Source organism: Erythrolamprus reginae, chromosome 3 (assembly GCF_031021105.1).
Source record: "Erythrolamprus reginae isolate rEryReg1 chromosome 3, rEryReg1.hap1, whole genome shotgun sequence".
Lineage (NCBI taxonomy): Eukaryota > Metazoa > Chordata > Lepidosauria > Squamata > Dipsadidae > Erythrolamprus > Erythrolamprus reginae.
The window spans coordinates 61,897,014-61,913,989 of NC_091952.1; positions in this window are offsets into that span (position 1 = coordinate 61,897,014).

Consider the following 16,976-nt stretch of genomic DNA (forward strand, 5'->3'; position numbering starts at 1 on the left):
CTTCGGCCAGGGACGCCGCCTTGCCCGCCGGGTGGCCCAAGCTGTGGGCGCAGCGCGCCACCGCCATCTTGGGCCACCCGGCGGGCGAGGCGGCGGCCCTGGCCGAAGCGGCGGAGCAGTTCGCTGCGCTGGCGAAGGAGCTGCGCGCCCAGGAGAATCTCCCTTACGCAGCCTGGTGCCAGCTGGCGGTGGCACGCTGCATAAGGGAGACTCAAGCGAAGGACGGCGCTGGTCCGAAGCGAGCCGAGCGGGTGGTGGCTTGCAGCGAAGGCGCTCGTCCCAGCAACCGTCCCAGCTGCGCCCTCCTTCGCCCCACCTGCCTGCCGGAGAGGAGGCGGGCGAAGGAGGGCGCAGCTCCGGCCGCTCGCCTCGGAGCCGGTCGGCCTCGCTGGCCGCTTGCAGCCGAGCCTCGGCAGGACTTGGTTGCTGGGACGAGCGCCTTCGCTGCAAGCCGCCGCCCGCTCGGCTCGCTTCGGACCAGCGCCGTCAAAGCGAAGGACGGATAAATGCCTCCCGGGCGGATAAATGCCTCCCGGGCGCTCCGCATCCACTTGAGCTTCTCCTTCTTCCCTCTCGCCTCGCCGAGTCAGGTGCAGAAGGCTTAGCGGGGGTCCACGGGTGGCGATGCCGAAGACCTCCCCGAGGCGGAGATCCTGGGCAGCCTGAAAATGGACCGCTGCCGCTCGCCGGCCGCTCCACGCCACAGGCCCGCGCAAGGCTCGGCCGGTGAGCGGGGCTCCCCGGGCAAAGGCCGGGGTGTGGCGGCGGACAAGGCGCGTAAGAAAACCCTGGGCAAGAAGAGCCCTCCGGGAACGGCTCCCCCCCCCGGCATTACCCCCGTGTTTCTCCGAAAGTAAGACATATGTCTTACTTTCGGGGTACGGCTTATATTAGCCAACCCCCCTGAAACCCCCGATACGTCTTACAATCGGGGGTGTCTTACTATCGGGGAAACACGGTATGTCTCCTCAGATAGCTGAACTACTTGGCTTCTATCATGTAGTTCAAATTACTGACTCAACCTCTAGAAATATTTATACAGACTCTTTATATGCTTTTGGCATTTGTATGATTATGAGCTAACAGAAGTTTTATTGCTAGTAATAGTGTGGTTTTGAAACATGAGGCTTTGATTTGAGCTATTCCATCTGTAATTGCAATAATAAAGCTACTGAACATTCTGGTATTATAAAAAAATAGGTTCTACCATTCTTCTCATTTATAGAAGTGGTCCTGGCTCCCCTTCTTTCTTCATCAATATCTGTCCTGTCTCCCCATTAATTTGGATAGATTAATACGCTAAATGAAAGCGGATTACAAAACGTAGCTGAGAATCTTCTGGAATGAGTTGGTTTTGCCTCAAGACTTTATTCTTTTTTCTTCTTTTTTTGCTCTAAATGTCCACAATGCCAGAGTTAGAAATTTTGCTTTCCTAGCTCCTTATGCTACATTTTTTGCAGATTGGCATTTCGTTTAGCTTTCTGTCCAATATACTGACCCCGCTCCTGCTCCTTCCCACAGCATCTTGGGATAATCCTTTTTAAAAATGAGAAACAAAGAAAGATATGTCAGACAGCTGGACTGGTGCCAGAATTTCAGTTAAACATTGAAGTTCAGCTGTATGTCACTTTAGGATATTTTGCACTGTAGTTATTAAAAACCTGAAAACAATAAAATACAAGTGAGCTTACATGAATGAAAATTGTAGACTTCATCTGCTGTTTGAAAAGTAATTGCAAAAGGTTTTGTTAAATCCACACAGGTAATCCCCAATTTGTGGATAATAAGTAAATCATACAGGGATAGATTTTCACATGGCCCTTATTTAAATCTGTGAGGCAGAAAAATTGGAAAGACATCCTCAAAAATCTATAACATACATCTAGGGTGGTAGTCAAACATTAACGATATTGTTGTGACTTCGACAGAGAACAAAAATGTCTACAGAGATTCATATAGTACATAAATTATATGAAATTTAATTTCACTCTAAAAGTTCTTCCAAACAATTATTTCTTTGAAATTCTTAGAGTAAAAAAAATACAAAACTGGATTGCCAATGGACCTGGAGACTTCAGAGTGACACAGAGGATATTAAGTGGTTGGTTTGATTATTGTCACCAGGAGCTGGAGGTTTATTAGATTTGTACTGGGATTTTATTTCTATAAGCTGCCTGGAGTAACTCTAAGTTGTGAGACATATATATTTTCTAAATAAATAAAAAAATTAAAATAGTCACTGTTGTCGACATTCACAGTCTGGGCTGGAAATACAGTTATTTTAAATTCATAAATAATAATACTATTACTTGAATGTCAGAATAAAATGCCTTTATAGCAATTAATCAATGTTGATAGGGACCGAGAGTTCCAGCCCACACCTTTGTGAGGGTATCACAAGGTTCCATATTCTCTCCACTACTTTATAACATCTACATAAAACTTCTGAGGGAGATCATCCAACACCATGTAATGAGATATCATTAACATGCTAATTATACTCAGATTTATACTGTATCTTCATCCATGGTGATCCAAATGATGTTGTGGTTGCCTTTTGGGCAAGAGGGTTTCAACTGAAGCCTGGTAAGACAGAGTTGCTTTGGATATGTGGAACCTCGTGATCTGAAGGTTTATTATCTTTGTTCTGGATGGGTGGCTTTACAGTGGTACCGCTACTTAAGAACTTTTCTAGATACGAACCAGGTGTTCAAGATTTTTTTGCCTCTTCTTAGGAACCATTTTCTACTTAAGAACCTGAGCCCGGAAAACTTTCTCAGGAAATTTGAGAGCAGCATGAAGGCCCAGCCAGTTTCCTGCCATTCCCCCTTTAATCCTGGCCATCTCAGGCTTTTCTGGGCTGCCAGAGAAGCCTTTAGGTGGTGCTTAAGGAGGCTTTAGCAGCCCAGAGTGAACAAAGCATTTTCCTTTCTGTTGTATCCTGTAATGGCGTCCACTTCACTTTCTCTGGGCACTTGGAGAGGGAATAAACCTTTGCCAGCACCCAGAGAAAAGAAATGTTCCCTTCGCTCTGGGCAGCCCAGAGTGAACACAGCATTTTCCTTTGTCTTAGCACTTGGAGAGGGAATAAACCACTTCGCTGTGGTGACTCCTTGCGCTGCCTCCCACACACCCAGCACGAGGTTTCCTCCTGCAGCGTCTGAGCATGGAAAGGCAAAAGGGGGCGCTTCACCCCGGCCAGATCAACTCAGCTTCAGCAAAACCAAGGAGTCACCACAGTGAAGGAAAGGCGCCAGCTACAAAGCGAGCAAGCAAGAGAAGAGGAGAGCCTTTCAGCACGGGTAGGAAAAGGAAGTAGGTAGCAGCAGCAGCCGCCACCGCCTTTCGGTCAAAGGAGCAGAAGGTTTTCTCCTCTCGCCCGCCTTGGTTTATCTCTCTGGCGCAGTGTATGTATGGGAGGCAGCCTCGTGCCAGGTGTATTGGAGGCATGTCCCTCTTTATTTTTAAGCCTTAAATTTTTTGATTCCCATCACCTCACCTTCTTCCTTCGGCAGCAACTGTCCTCCTCTTCTTCCTCCTCCCACTCAAATTCCGAGCTTTTATTTCTTTCCTAATGGGTTTGCACTCATTATTTGCTTTTACATTGATTCCTATGGGAAAAATTGTTTCTACTTACAAACTTATCTACTTAAGAACCTGGTCATAGAACAAATTAAGTTCTTAAGTAGTGGTACCACTATACCTTTAAAACCTTTATCATGTAGGTCCAGAATATCTGAGGAGCCATCTTGTTCCAATGAACTTGGCTATTCCACTTGTGTGCCAGAAGAGGCCTATGGCAGAATTGTACCTAGTGGGACCCAAGAGTAGAGTCACTTCTGCCATGGCCCACACTCTTTGCAACATCTTAATGCAGAACGTGAAGTCCACCCCCAATATTCTGGCCTTCAGGAAATTCCCTAAAACTTGGCTATACTTGGTTGGCATGAAGGCTAAAGGACAAACAGTTTGCTGGAATTGGCTAATTCCATAACAGAAATGCCACCACCAGTTCTCTGATTTAAACCTTGGGCTTTTTCAGTTTGTTTTACTTTTTTGCAATCTTAATCTCTTTTTATATTTATAAATTGCTTATTCTTTCATATACTTTATTATCTTATAAGCTCTGTGTCACCTCTCATCTTACGTACAATGATCAGCATCTAAATTTGTTAAATAAATATGAGAGTTAAAAAGGAAGAAATGTCTTAAAGATTTTTGAGAACATTCTGCATATAGCTATTCAGCAATTTTGTTAAAGGATAGGCATCACTGAAGCAGTACATCATGCAAAAAATAAAAATAATGATATCTTCTTTTGCTGGTAGATTTCTATTGTCCCTTGTTAACTAACCTTGTATAAAAAATAATCAACAAGTCATTTACTATAGCATTAAGAGGACCACTAAATTCAGTGATTCTAAAACTTCTCTGTGAGTGCAGGTTTCACCATTTGTATTTATCTTAGAAATTTATCAAAGTATCATAATGGACAGAACATAGTGAAAAAAATACAGAAAAAATCATTGCACATTTATGTTGCTGAATGCATTTAAGTACAACCAGTGGATGGTTGTACTTTATTAAAGCAGACACCAGAAATAATGCAAGATTGGAAAATGTAGAAAGACCTAGTCCTAGAATCACCAAGAGTTGGATCCAACTGAATGGATACCCTCATCTTAGTAAACAACTGTTCTATGCTGAAATTTTCAAAAGCATAAACTGCAGTTTGAAAGAAAAAACAGCAACCTGCTTTAAGGCTTTCCATTCAAATAATCACAGCCTGAATTATTCATTTTTTTTCAATAAGATACCATTCAATTCAGAAACATTGCATACAAAGTTTTCTGATTAATATTACATGAAATTAAAGATAATTGCTGTCACATATAACCAATCCTACATTTTGGAATATTCTATCTATCTATCTATCTATCTATCTATCTATCTATCTATCTATCTATCTATCTATCTATCTATCTATCTATCTATCTATCTATCTATCTCTATCATCTATCTCTATCTATCTATCTATCTATCTATCTATCTATCTATCTATCTATTTATCATCTATATCTATCTATCTATCTATCTATCTATCTATCTATCTATCTATCTATCTATCTATCTATCTATCTACCTACCTACCTACCTACCTACCTACCTATCATTATCATATTGATTACTCTGTTTCACTCTGTTTCAACACAGTTGAAAAAAATGAAATCTGTATCACTTTACTTTTAAAATACTTTATTTCAATTTTGCTAAGTGATTAATATCATTTTAGAAACCAGATCAAAAACCAGATCAAAACATATTGTTAGATGTCTTAAAAATCAGAATTATTATATCACCTGAGTTCTTGTAAAAATGGGAAATGAATACACAAGTGTGCAGGCAATTATACATTTTCTAGCTATCAAATAAATTGTGCTAACACATCACAATCTATTTTATTATAGAGACTTTTCTAGTTAATGACTATTGAAAGAAATTCAGTAAACAGATTATTGCAATAAGAAAAGATGGGCAAAAAGAAGCCTTGGGTTTTGTTACAAACGTTTCTTAGTGCTTTCATTAAATGCCAGATTAAATTACTAATGCTAAAGTGAATCAAGAACTAATAGCAGGTCTAGCACAACCATCTTAGATGCTGTTATTGGATCAAATGCAATTTTTTTTAAAAAAAATGTTAATTTGGAGATGACAGCTGGGGAATAATGTTTTTCAGTAAAAGTACATAAACCTTTTTTTCATGGAGCCAAAACTATTGCTTTTTTACTATTCTCTGCAGAAACCATGTTGCAGCCTAATTTATATATTTATCTAGTCATTCATTTATTCATTCATTCCTTGTTCATCTATTTGCTTTCCCTCTTGCCTTTTCATCATTGCAATGAAGAAGTTTTAATGCAACATTTTAAAATGATAGGAATGTTTTTGGACATATTTGCTTGCTATGTGGCTTGTGCTACCTGATCGCCAAAGCTTTCTATCTAATACACAGCCCTGAATTTCTAAAAGAAAAGAAAAATCTGTTTAAAGTGAATAATTTGCTGTTGTCAAGAATATTCTATTGCATGTTACTCATTAATCATTATATATTGAAAGGACAAAACATTTATTATAATAACCTAAACTATACTAATTATTATTGCAATACTAATACAGAATGGAATGACTCTACTCAGTCAAATAAACACACACACACACACACTAAAGTGAATGTTCATCAAATCATAAATATTAAAGGAATTACAACGTAAACAGTTTTAAGAATTTAAGATCTTGGGAAAATAGAATGGTCTTAACTGAATTATGGGAAAGGTCATTTAGTAGGCTAATGTGCACTGCTTATTTGTTTCACCACTAAAATGGGTCAGTAACCAGGTTTTGACGGTAGAAACAGATAATGTCAGCTTTAAATTTATTTCCTTACTATTGCAAATTTGACCTATAGGCATGTTTTCTTATTGCAGTTTTCATCTTGTATCTCCAAGAGCCTCCTTGTCTCTTGGCCAGATGCTTTACTACCTCTTTACAAGATAAAAGAAGCTGTACATTGGCTATTTTGCTGAGGAAGTTGCAACAGTTGTGCTCATCCAAGTTCTCCTAATATGTTATATTTATTGTTAGTCTTAAAATAGCATAAGGCTTGCTAGTATGTTAGAGATTACTGATTCAAAAGCTAGCAGAAGCCTCTTAAAATTATTTTTCCTTCAATGTGTTAGCTAGATTTTCTTGGCTAGTGGAATGCTAATGCATTTCATTATTTCTCAAACATTTGCACCCCTTTTTTTATTTTATTTTTAAAAAATACCCTCAACTCTCTAGGGAAAATTAGCTAGCCAGAAGGAGCTAGAAGGAAAGAATAATTAATTTTAAAAGGCTTCTGCCAGCTTTTGAATTAGCAGACATTCTAGTTGTAGTGTTTTTGAGCATGATAAAAAATGATATGTAGAATTGATTAGAATGAAATTGGACTTTGATTTGATTGCTCTGTGCATATGCTTTAAATTTGTATGGGGCATCTGTGGGGGGTCAAAAGTATCAAGATGGCAATCATGATATCGCTTGAAAGCCTTGCCTTTTTAAAATGTGTGCAATATTAATTAGCACACAGATGAAGCAGATAGAAGAACCAAGTGAAAAGAACCATCAAGTTAGTATTTTCTTTCCTCCATGAATATCCTATGTACGATAAAGGTTCATTCTCTGAGCTTGTGGATTGGTTTCTGAATGTTTTGTTACCAGACTAGATCTTCAATGGAGTTTGTTACCAGGCAAGGTCTTCAATGACGTTTAGGGGATGTCAGTATACTTCTGTTTATAAGGCTTAAGGCGTAGGTGTGTCAAGTGAGGGTCTTGTGATGGGTCAACTGCGAGTCATCAATGAGTCTTGTGATGGGTCCTATGATAAAGAGATTACATCAGGTCAGGATTCTTGGGAGGTAAACTGCTGGTAGGGGAGTAGCATGGATCGGTTTAGGATCAGTGCTGTCTCTAGTTGGCTGCCCGGTTGATTTGGATTATAAGGGGTTCATTGGTCAATGTGTCCAGAAGCCCTAATAAAAAGTATACTGACACTGATATCTATTAAACTGCACTGAAGATGTTATTAACATGATAATGAAATATTCTGAAACCAACTCTTAAGCTTGGAGAATGAACCTTCACCCTCATCCCTCACCTGATATTTGACACACACACACACACACACACACACACACTCACACACAATATTTTCAGGAACACAACACCCACACTAACTGGAGGGGGGGGGAGAGGATTGGCCATTTCTTTCTTGCAACATGAGGATGGTAGGGAAAATTGATAGATGAATTGTACAATGAGAAGATCAGGGTGAATTCCTGACAAAGGGACTCAGTCTAAACATCTTGTTCTTAAAACAGTTTAGAGTTAAGATGCCTTGAATACCTTAAATGTTTAGCATGCACATGTTCCTGTTGGATTTTCAGAGTGAGAGCAGCACATTGAAGATGATCTTTGGGGATACTTTCTGAACCTAGGTAATTCAGATATGTGAATCAACTCCCAGAATTCTCCTCAATGGTGAAATTGGCTGGGAATTCTGAAAGATAAATCCATACGTCTGGAGGGCACAAATATTAGAGAAGGCTGCTTAGGGCCTATACATAAATCTGTGTGAGATTATGTTTATTTATTAGGTACCAAGGTTTCACATTATGAAAACCTTCAGAGGTCAAAGCAAGCACTTTGAATTTAGATCATCAACTAACTTCCAACTAGTATAAACAACACAAGGCTAGAGTAATCCTTATTTATGACTAGCTATCATTATTTTTCTTTAGCTTCAAAGTCAACCCAGAATTTTATATATATATCCCTACTCTCTTGATCATGGAATGTTATTACTTTCTCTCTTTTTTGATTTAAAATACTAAAAAACAACACCCAATCTTTTGGTTGATAGGTGGATTGTAGGCATACAAACTGATAGAATGAATTATATTTCTGTTTAAAAAAGGGTTTGGACAGTATTCATAGTATAGTTTTGAAATTTTTTTAAAAATCAGATTTTTCAGTCTTAAAATAGGTAATAAATAAAGTAAAATTAGATAGGGATGTTTTCCAGTAGCTTAAGAAAGGTTCTAGAAGAAATTTTATTTATAGTATCTTTAAAGATTATGCAATCATAACATTAATATAACAGTATATATCTGATAATAGCTTCTGACAGAAAAAAGGGTACAAATGTACCAATTGTTTGTTGTACGTCTGTTTTGTGTGTTCTTATTAAAAATTAATTTTAAAAAATGAAAAAAAAAAATGGATTTCACCACTGATTATTTATTCTATTAATTACAACATGTACATGACTTCCTATTATATTTTAACCTAATGCAGCTTTATTAAATTATAAAAACACATGACCAAACACAAGATAAACTAAAATAATTGCAGCTTACTAATATCTTACGTAAAAAGTAAGGCACTATTGTTATTGTCATCATTCATCAAGTAGTGATACACTGCCAATATTTTAAAGTATTTTTGTTGCTCAGAAGGCAGCATTTTATACAAGCAGAATGTGGTATTTTTGTCTCCTAAAAAGTTTTGGAAAATTGTTACCTTCAGCTGGTTACTTCCCGAGTAACTAGCTGAAATTGTATTATTTAGAAGCAGTGTCCAAAAGATCAGAATGACATAGGTCTTGGTAGAGTCCAATAGTTGCATATTTATACAATGACAGTGATATCTAAAAGAAAAATGCCGTGTGTGTGTGTGTGTGTGTGTGTGTGTGTGTGTGTGTGTGTGTAAGAAGAGATGATAAATAGATATATTTGGTGGATGGTGGAATCCCAGTTGAAAACAATCTGAGATGAAAAATCAAACTTGTTTCTTACGAGAAAAATTCAGCTGTCCAAAGTCTCCAAGTCTTATTTTAACTCTCCCTCCCTTTTTATTTCTTTCCATTTAATTTGCAAGATTATTTCATGATGGAGCAGAAATGTCAATCAATTGTACAGCCATCAGCAAAAGAGCATCACCAATCTGCATTAGCCAGCTGGGCTGCTTTCCAGAGCATCATCTACAACACATGAATTATTACTAAAACATTATTGCTGTCAGCACATTTCTTTCCATACAACTTCCTATTATTATTTTTTTGGCGGACATCCCTGAAATTTTAAACAACTCAGTCTTGCTAACCTAATACAACTGCTTTGTGCTTTCAGGATGAACTCATAAAAGTAAGAAGACTCATTTTACTTAAGGAAGGTAAGAACAGGGGTCCTGTGTTTTCTTTTTCTTTGCTTATCAACTATTTAGTGAGCCCAGTGCTGCAATTTCCTATATATCTTTTATTCATTTCCTATATTTACCTATATACTTCTACAGTATCTCTATTCGTTTATTTACAATTGAATATACCACCAACTCCAGAGACCCTGGTCATAGCACTAAAACGTATGAGCCCTAGTGGTGAAGTGATTAAAGTGCAGCATTGCAGGCAAAAACTCTGTTCACTGCCTGGAGTTTGATTCTGACAGGACTGAAAGTTGACTCAGCCTTCTATCCTTTCAAAATCAGTAAAATTAAGACCAAGATTGTTATGGGGAATATGCAAATAATGTTTCTACATTGTAAACCAACCAGAGAGTGGTGTAAAGCACTATGGTGCAGTATATGCTATTGCAGGGGTGGTATTCACTTACCTTCCCTATTAGTTCATAAATGTGAGTGTGCGTCCTATCCGTGCATGTGCAAAGTCTTCTGTGCATGTGCACAGCCTCAAAAACGTGGATAAATGGGATGCGATTTCATTGGAATGGGTGGGTGGGACCACCTATAGTCAGCACTACCGGTTCACTCGAACTGGAGAGAACTGCTTGAATACCACTTCTGTTCTATTGCTATTGCAATTGCTAATATTCAAAATACATCAAAACATAGCAATAGCAAAAGTGGTTAGACTTATATACTGCCCTAGGTTCTACAGCTGAACCCATCTGGAGAGTCTTTGGTTGGCAAAGTTGTATGTTCTCTAAAGATGAAAGCAGCAATACTACACAGGCTTTTTCGAGAAATAGTGGCACAGAATTAAGTGGCTTTATTCCTAAATAAATATGCACAGATTTTGTTTTCATATAGCTGAGATTGTAAGGCCACTCCATGTTTCATCTGTAATGGTGAAAGCTGAGTAGGAGGCAACAGGGACAGAAATAAACAACTGCTCCTCTGGAAAGACTATTTCAAGGATGAATCTGGCTGCAGGAGAAAGGAAAATATATTTATTTATTTATTGCCTGTAGGCAACTATATTCTTTCTGGCTAAGTCTTAGGATTTAGTTGGTCCTTTATATGGATTATATTTTAGGGGCATGGTGACTCAATGGCTACGATACTGAGCTTTGTCAATCGAAAGGTCATTTGACTCCCTAGTGCCACATAATGGTGTGAGCTCCTGTTACTCATCCCAGCTTTTGCCAACCTAGCAGTTTGAAAGCATGTGAAAAATACAAGTAGAAAAATATGGAAGGTAATAGTGTTCCATCTGCCTTTGGCATTTAGTCACGCCAGCCACATGACCACAGATACATCTTCAGACTGTGCTGGCTCTTTGGCTATGAAACAGAGATGAGCAGCACCCCTAGAATCAGGAATGAATAACACATATGTGTGAAGGGAATCATTACCTTTATCTTATATGTATTTTATTTATTTCATCTTGTTTGGATTGCTCTGTTTATTTTTAAAAAATCTGCTTCTCTTAATGAGTAAAGAACTGCAGGCATATTTTTTTCTTGAAATGTAGACATACAGTGGTACTTCGGTTCTCGACCACAATTCGTTCCAGAAGTGTGGTCGAGAACCGATTTGGTCGAGTACCGAATTAATTTATCCCATAGGAAATAATGGAAATGTGTTTAATTGGTTTCCAGCCCCTATTTCCTTTATTTCCTATGGGATAAAGATCTGAGGTCTAAGCACTCCAAGCTGTAGTAAGGGTGGGGGCAGCTGCAATACCGGCAGTTTCAGGGGGGGGGGTGTCCTTTCCTCAGTGGTTCGTCTTCTTCCCTTTAAGCAGCTACACCAACTTTCTCCTTCCCGGTGGTGGTGGTGGCGGCGGCGGCAGCTTTCCTTCGAGCAGCAGCAGCGCCGGGAACGTCACATGAGAAAGGGAAACTGCTGATGTTCCCGGCACTGCTGCTGCTCGTAGGAAAGCCGCCACCACCGTCGGGAAGGAGAAAGTTGGTGTAGATGCTTAAAGGGAACAAGACAAACCACTGAGGAAAGGAGCCCCCCCGAAACTGCCGGTATTGCAGCCGCCCCCACTCTTCCTACAGCTTGGAGCGCTTAGACTAGAGACTGGGAGGCTGTTTAGTGGGCGGCCAGAATGGGCGTGTCGGATTCCGACTCCCATTCTGTCTCACCCCGTCCCCTCAGATCTTGTAGCATTTCGGATAATAAACAAAATTTTCTGTGGCTGTTCGGTATCCGAATTTTTGTTCAGATACCGAAGCAAATTTTTGCCAAAATTTTTGTTCGGTATCTGAAATGTACGAGAACCAAAGCGTTCGAGTACCGAGATACCACTGTAGAGCATCCTGATGCTTTGGATTGTAAGAATTATATTTGCTATCACTTTGTGTTTATGTTGAGGGAGAGAGTTGGCAAAGTGTCAGTGGCCACAATATGCAACTTCACTAATTTTGTTTTGGAATTCAATAGTTAGATACTACCTTAATTAGCCTACTTAAAGTGCCCAATATAAAGTACAAGTTTTTAAGTTCCCTAGATGATATCAGTCAGGATGATAAATAAACTGGGAAAAGGGAAATGAAGTCCCTGCTATTAAAAGCCTGGCACCCACATTTAAAGACAAACTTTAAGATGAAATATGAAAAAAGACTTCAAATATGAACAGTTCAACTTTGTCAGAGATTGTGATATCTGTTGTTATTCTGAAATAAGAGAAAAAAGACATAAAACATACAACTATGACTGCTTTTGGTCAAATAATCTTCAACTTAAATTTGTTTGTTTGTTTGTTTGTTTATTCCAAAACAGACTCAGAGCAGCTAACAACAGTCATAAATACAACAACAATAAAAAAACAATTAAAAAGACAATAATAAAATCAACAATGTAATAAAAATAATAATACTTAAAAAACCTATATTGTTTAAAAAAACATTTATACGTTACAATCAATCTAATTGATTGTACAATCAATGTAATTCCAGACCTGCTGAAAAAGCCAGGTCTTAACAGCTTTCTGGAAGACTGGAAGGGAGGAGATAGGGCAGATCTCTGGGGGAAGGTAATTCCAGAGGGTCAGAGCTGGTCCAACCAACCGACATTGTTTGGCGAACGGGACACGGAGATGGCCAACTCTGTGGGCTCCTACTGGCTGCAGCGAAGTATGAAGATGGAGGAGGAATCTTGTCCCCATCCTTTTCATCACAATACAGATGAAGTTTATTATTTGTCTGAAATGGTATAGGGCAGTGATGGCAAACCTATGGCACGGGTGCCATAGGTGGCACGCAAAGCCATATCTCCTGGCATGCAAGCCGTTGCCCTAGCTCAGCTCCAACATGTACGTGTGTGCCTGCCAGCTGATTTTTGGCTTGCACAGGGGCTCTGGGAGGGCATTTTTAGCTTCCAGAGAGCCTCCAGGGGGATCGAGTAGGGCATTTCTATCCTCCGCTGGCTCCAGGAAAGCCTTTGGAGCCTGGGGAGAGCAAAACACAAGCCTACTGGGCACACCAGAAGTGGGGAAACAGGCTGTTTCCAGCCTCCAGCGGGCATTCGGGGAGCAGGAGAAGCTGTTTCCGCCCTCCCCAGGCATTGAATTACGGGTGTTGTCTCACGCACGTGCGATAGCGTGTGCGCACGCTCTTTCGGCACCTAAGGAAAAAAAGGTTCACCATTATGGTATAGAGTCCTCTGTTTGAGCAGGGGTTGAACTAAAATGTTTCTGAGGTTCCTTCCAACTTTCTTATTCTGTTATCTACTAGTCTTTATAGGACAGCTGGAATGAGAAAGACACAATAGCTGCACCCGCTAATAAAAGAAAGTCAGGTGTTGTTTTGAATCCTTTCATTTAGGAAAAATAAAAGTATTCTTAGTGGTGGAAAGTGAGAAAAAAGACATGGATATAATAACATATTAACAAGGTTAAAATACTAAATGCAGTTTGCCACTATTTTTTTTTCCCTGTTCTTTCTTTATGTACCTAAATGCACACTTGAGAATCTGGCAGTGTTGTCTGCAATTAAAAGAAAAGTCTTTAGATGCACAAATAATAAAAAAAGCAAATGGTTAGCACAACTGTGGAATGCTTTGTTCTTCATTCCAAAGAGGAATATGGAGAGGTGCTAAGATGACACTTGCCTGCTCGTTCAAGACGTTTGTCTTTTTTCAGGATTCACAGTAGCTGCAAGAAGACCTTTGGGAAAATATGCATCTGCTTGAAAGAATTGCAGGCAAGTGTTATGTTCATGTCTCAATGTTCTCTGGAGCACGTTTCAGGATTGAATTGAAAGTACTACACATTGCTAATAAATATGTTACAGTCAAACTCATAAGGAATTTTTTTTTTAGGGAATTATATTATCTCTCCCACTAAAGGCAAACTGGAGCTTCTTTTCTGCTGTATTTCAACTTTAAAAAAAACCAAACCAACCAGCAAATAACTTACGAAGTGTGTTTCCTCAATTCCTGAATTATTTTTGTTTCTTTGTTTGTGTTTGTAAACACTTATACAGTAGTTTGAAATTAATTTTTTTGATAGGGACCTTCTTAAAGGAGTTTATTTTGTTGCAAATCTGCTGTATTTTCTGAATATTGTTAAGTTGCAGGATAATTCCGTCCCTGGTTAATGTTTTGTATATTTTTCAGTATCCCTTAACTATTGCTGGGGAACATTTAGTAAATGATCTGTGGGAACAGGTGCTTATATATAAGATTCACTGAAAGGCTTTGCCTGTCCCTCCCTCTCCCACTACCCCAAAGTGACTTTCAGATCACATTCTTGACATATGATGCTTAAACAACTTGCTATCCTGAAACAAAAAAATTTTCTTTTTAACAGGGGATTATTATTAACAACATATGGCTTATTGCTTTACGATTATGTGCCAAAAGGATTTTCAGTTACTGTGCAGATAAAATAAATCTGCCCAGAAAAAACCAAAATGCTACTGCAAGTCACACAAGTTATTCCAGATAAGTCAGTAAGAAATAAAAATTTGAACGATAGTAGAATACACTTGGGATTTTCAAAATGTGCAATGTTATAATGCACAAAGTATCATGTTTGTGTCCTTTTTCATTTTGTAATTCAGACTTTCCCTATATTCATAGGTATGGGGACTACTGGACTAATAATCCTCAATTAGTGCTCTCAATTAGTGCATCCATCCCAAGATGGCCTGGTCACCAATTTCATATTGTAGTCACCAATTTCATTTGGAGAATGTTAAAATGGAAAAGGGCTCTCAATGAGGATTATATACATTATCTATTTATTTATTTAATTTATTTATTTATTTATTGGATTTGTATGACGGCCCTTTCCGGAGACTCGGGGCGGCTAACAACAATGATAAAAACAGCATGTAACAATCCAATCCAATATTAAAATAACTAAAAAAACCCTTATTATAAAAACCAAACATACATACAGACATACCATGCGTAAATTGTAAAGGCCTAGGGGGAAAGAATATCTCAGTTCCCCCATGCCTGACGGCAGAGGTGGGTTTTAAGAAGTTTACGAAAGGCGAGGAGGGTGGGGGCAATTCTAATCTCTGGGGGGTGTTGGTTCCAAAGGGCCAGGGCCGCCACAGAGAAGGCTCTTCCCCTGGGTCCCACCAAATGACATTGTTTACTTGACGGGACCCGGAGAAGGCCCACTCTGTGGGACCTAACTGGTCGCTGGGATTCGTGCAGCAGAAGGCGGTCCCTGAGATAATCTGGTCCGGTGCCATGAAGGGCTTTATAGGTCATAACCAACACTTTGAATTGTGACCGGAAACTGATCGGCAACAAATGCAGACTGCATAGTGTTGGTGTAACATGGGCATATTTGGGGAAGCCCATGACTGCTCTCGCAGCTGCATTCTGCACGGTCTGAAGTTTCCGAACACTTTTCAAAGGTAGCCCCATGTAGAGAGCATTGCAGTAGTCGAACCTCGAGGTGATGAGGGCATGAGTGACTGTGAGCAGTGACTCCGGGTCCAAATAGGGCTGCAACTGGTGCACCAGGTGAACCTGGGCAAACGCCCCATCGCCACAGCTGAAAGATGTTTCTCTAATGTGAGCTGTTGATCGAGGAGGACGCCCAAGTTGTGGACCCTCTCTGAGGGGGTCAATGACTCCCCCCCAGGGTGATGGATGGACAGATAGAATTGTCCTTGGGAGGCAAAACCCACAGCTACTCCATCTTATCAAGGTTGAGTTTGAGTCTGTTGACACCCATCCAGACCCCAACAGCCTCCAGGCACTGGCACATCACTTCCACTGCTTCACTGACTGGACAAGGGGTGGAGATGTAGAGCTGAGTATCATCTGCATACTGATGATACCTCACCCCATGCCCTTGGATGATCTCACCCAGTGGTTTCATGTAGATATTAAATAGCAGGGGAGAGAGGACCGACCCCTGAGGTACCCCACAAGGGAGCAACCTAGAGGTCGACCTCTGACCCCCCACTAACACCGACTGTGACCGACCGGAGAGGGAGGAGGAGAACCACTGAAGAACAGTGCCTCCCACTCCCAACCCCTCCAGCCAGCACAGAAGGATACCATGGTCGATGGTATTGAAAGCCGCTGAGAGGTCAAGAAGCACCAGGACAGATAAACCCCTGTCCCGGGCCCGCCAGAGATCATCCATCAGCGCGACCAAAGCAGTTTCCGTGCTGTAGCTGGGCTTGAATCCTGACTGTTGAGGACCTAGATAATCGGCTTCTTCCAAGGACCGCTGGAGCGCCACCACCTTCTCAACAACCTTCCCCATAAAGGGAAGGTTGGAGACTGGGCGATAGTTGTTGAGAATGGCTGGGTCCAGGGAAGGCTTCTATTACTTGTTATTTTTGATCCAGTGAACTATGTACAGTTGTTTTTGTTTTTTCTGTCAATTAAATTTAATATAAAAAGCAAATAAAACTGATCATATATTTTGACTTTTATTTTTTTGAAAAATTGAGATACAGCCAAGGAACAAGCAAATTATTCAGTTAAGATGATCAAATATGACATGTGCCCAATAATGTAAATTTTGGAAATCCATCAGTGATATACTAGCCACAATATTTAATTCTTTTTAAAAAGTATTCTTAACCTGCTGTTCTGTTTAATACCTCAACTGGAATAATGCAAAGAATTTTTTATGATCTCTAATTTCAATAATTAGATTTCTATTACTGTATTTTGTAATTTCTATTATTTTGTAATTTTTCTCCAATTCTTTT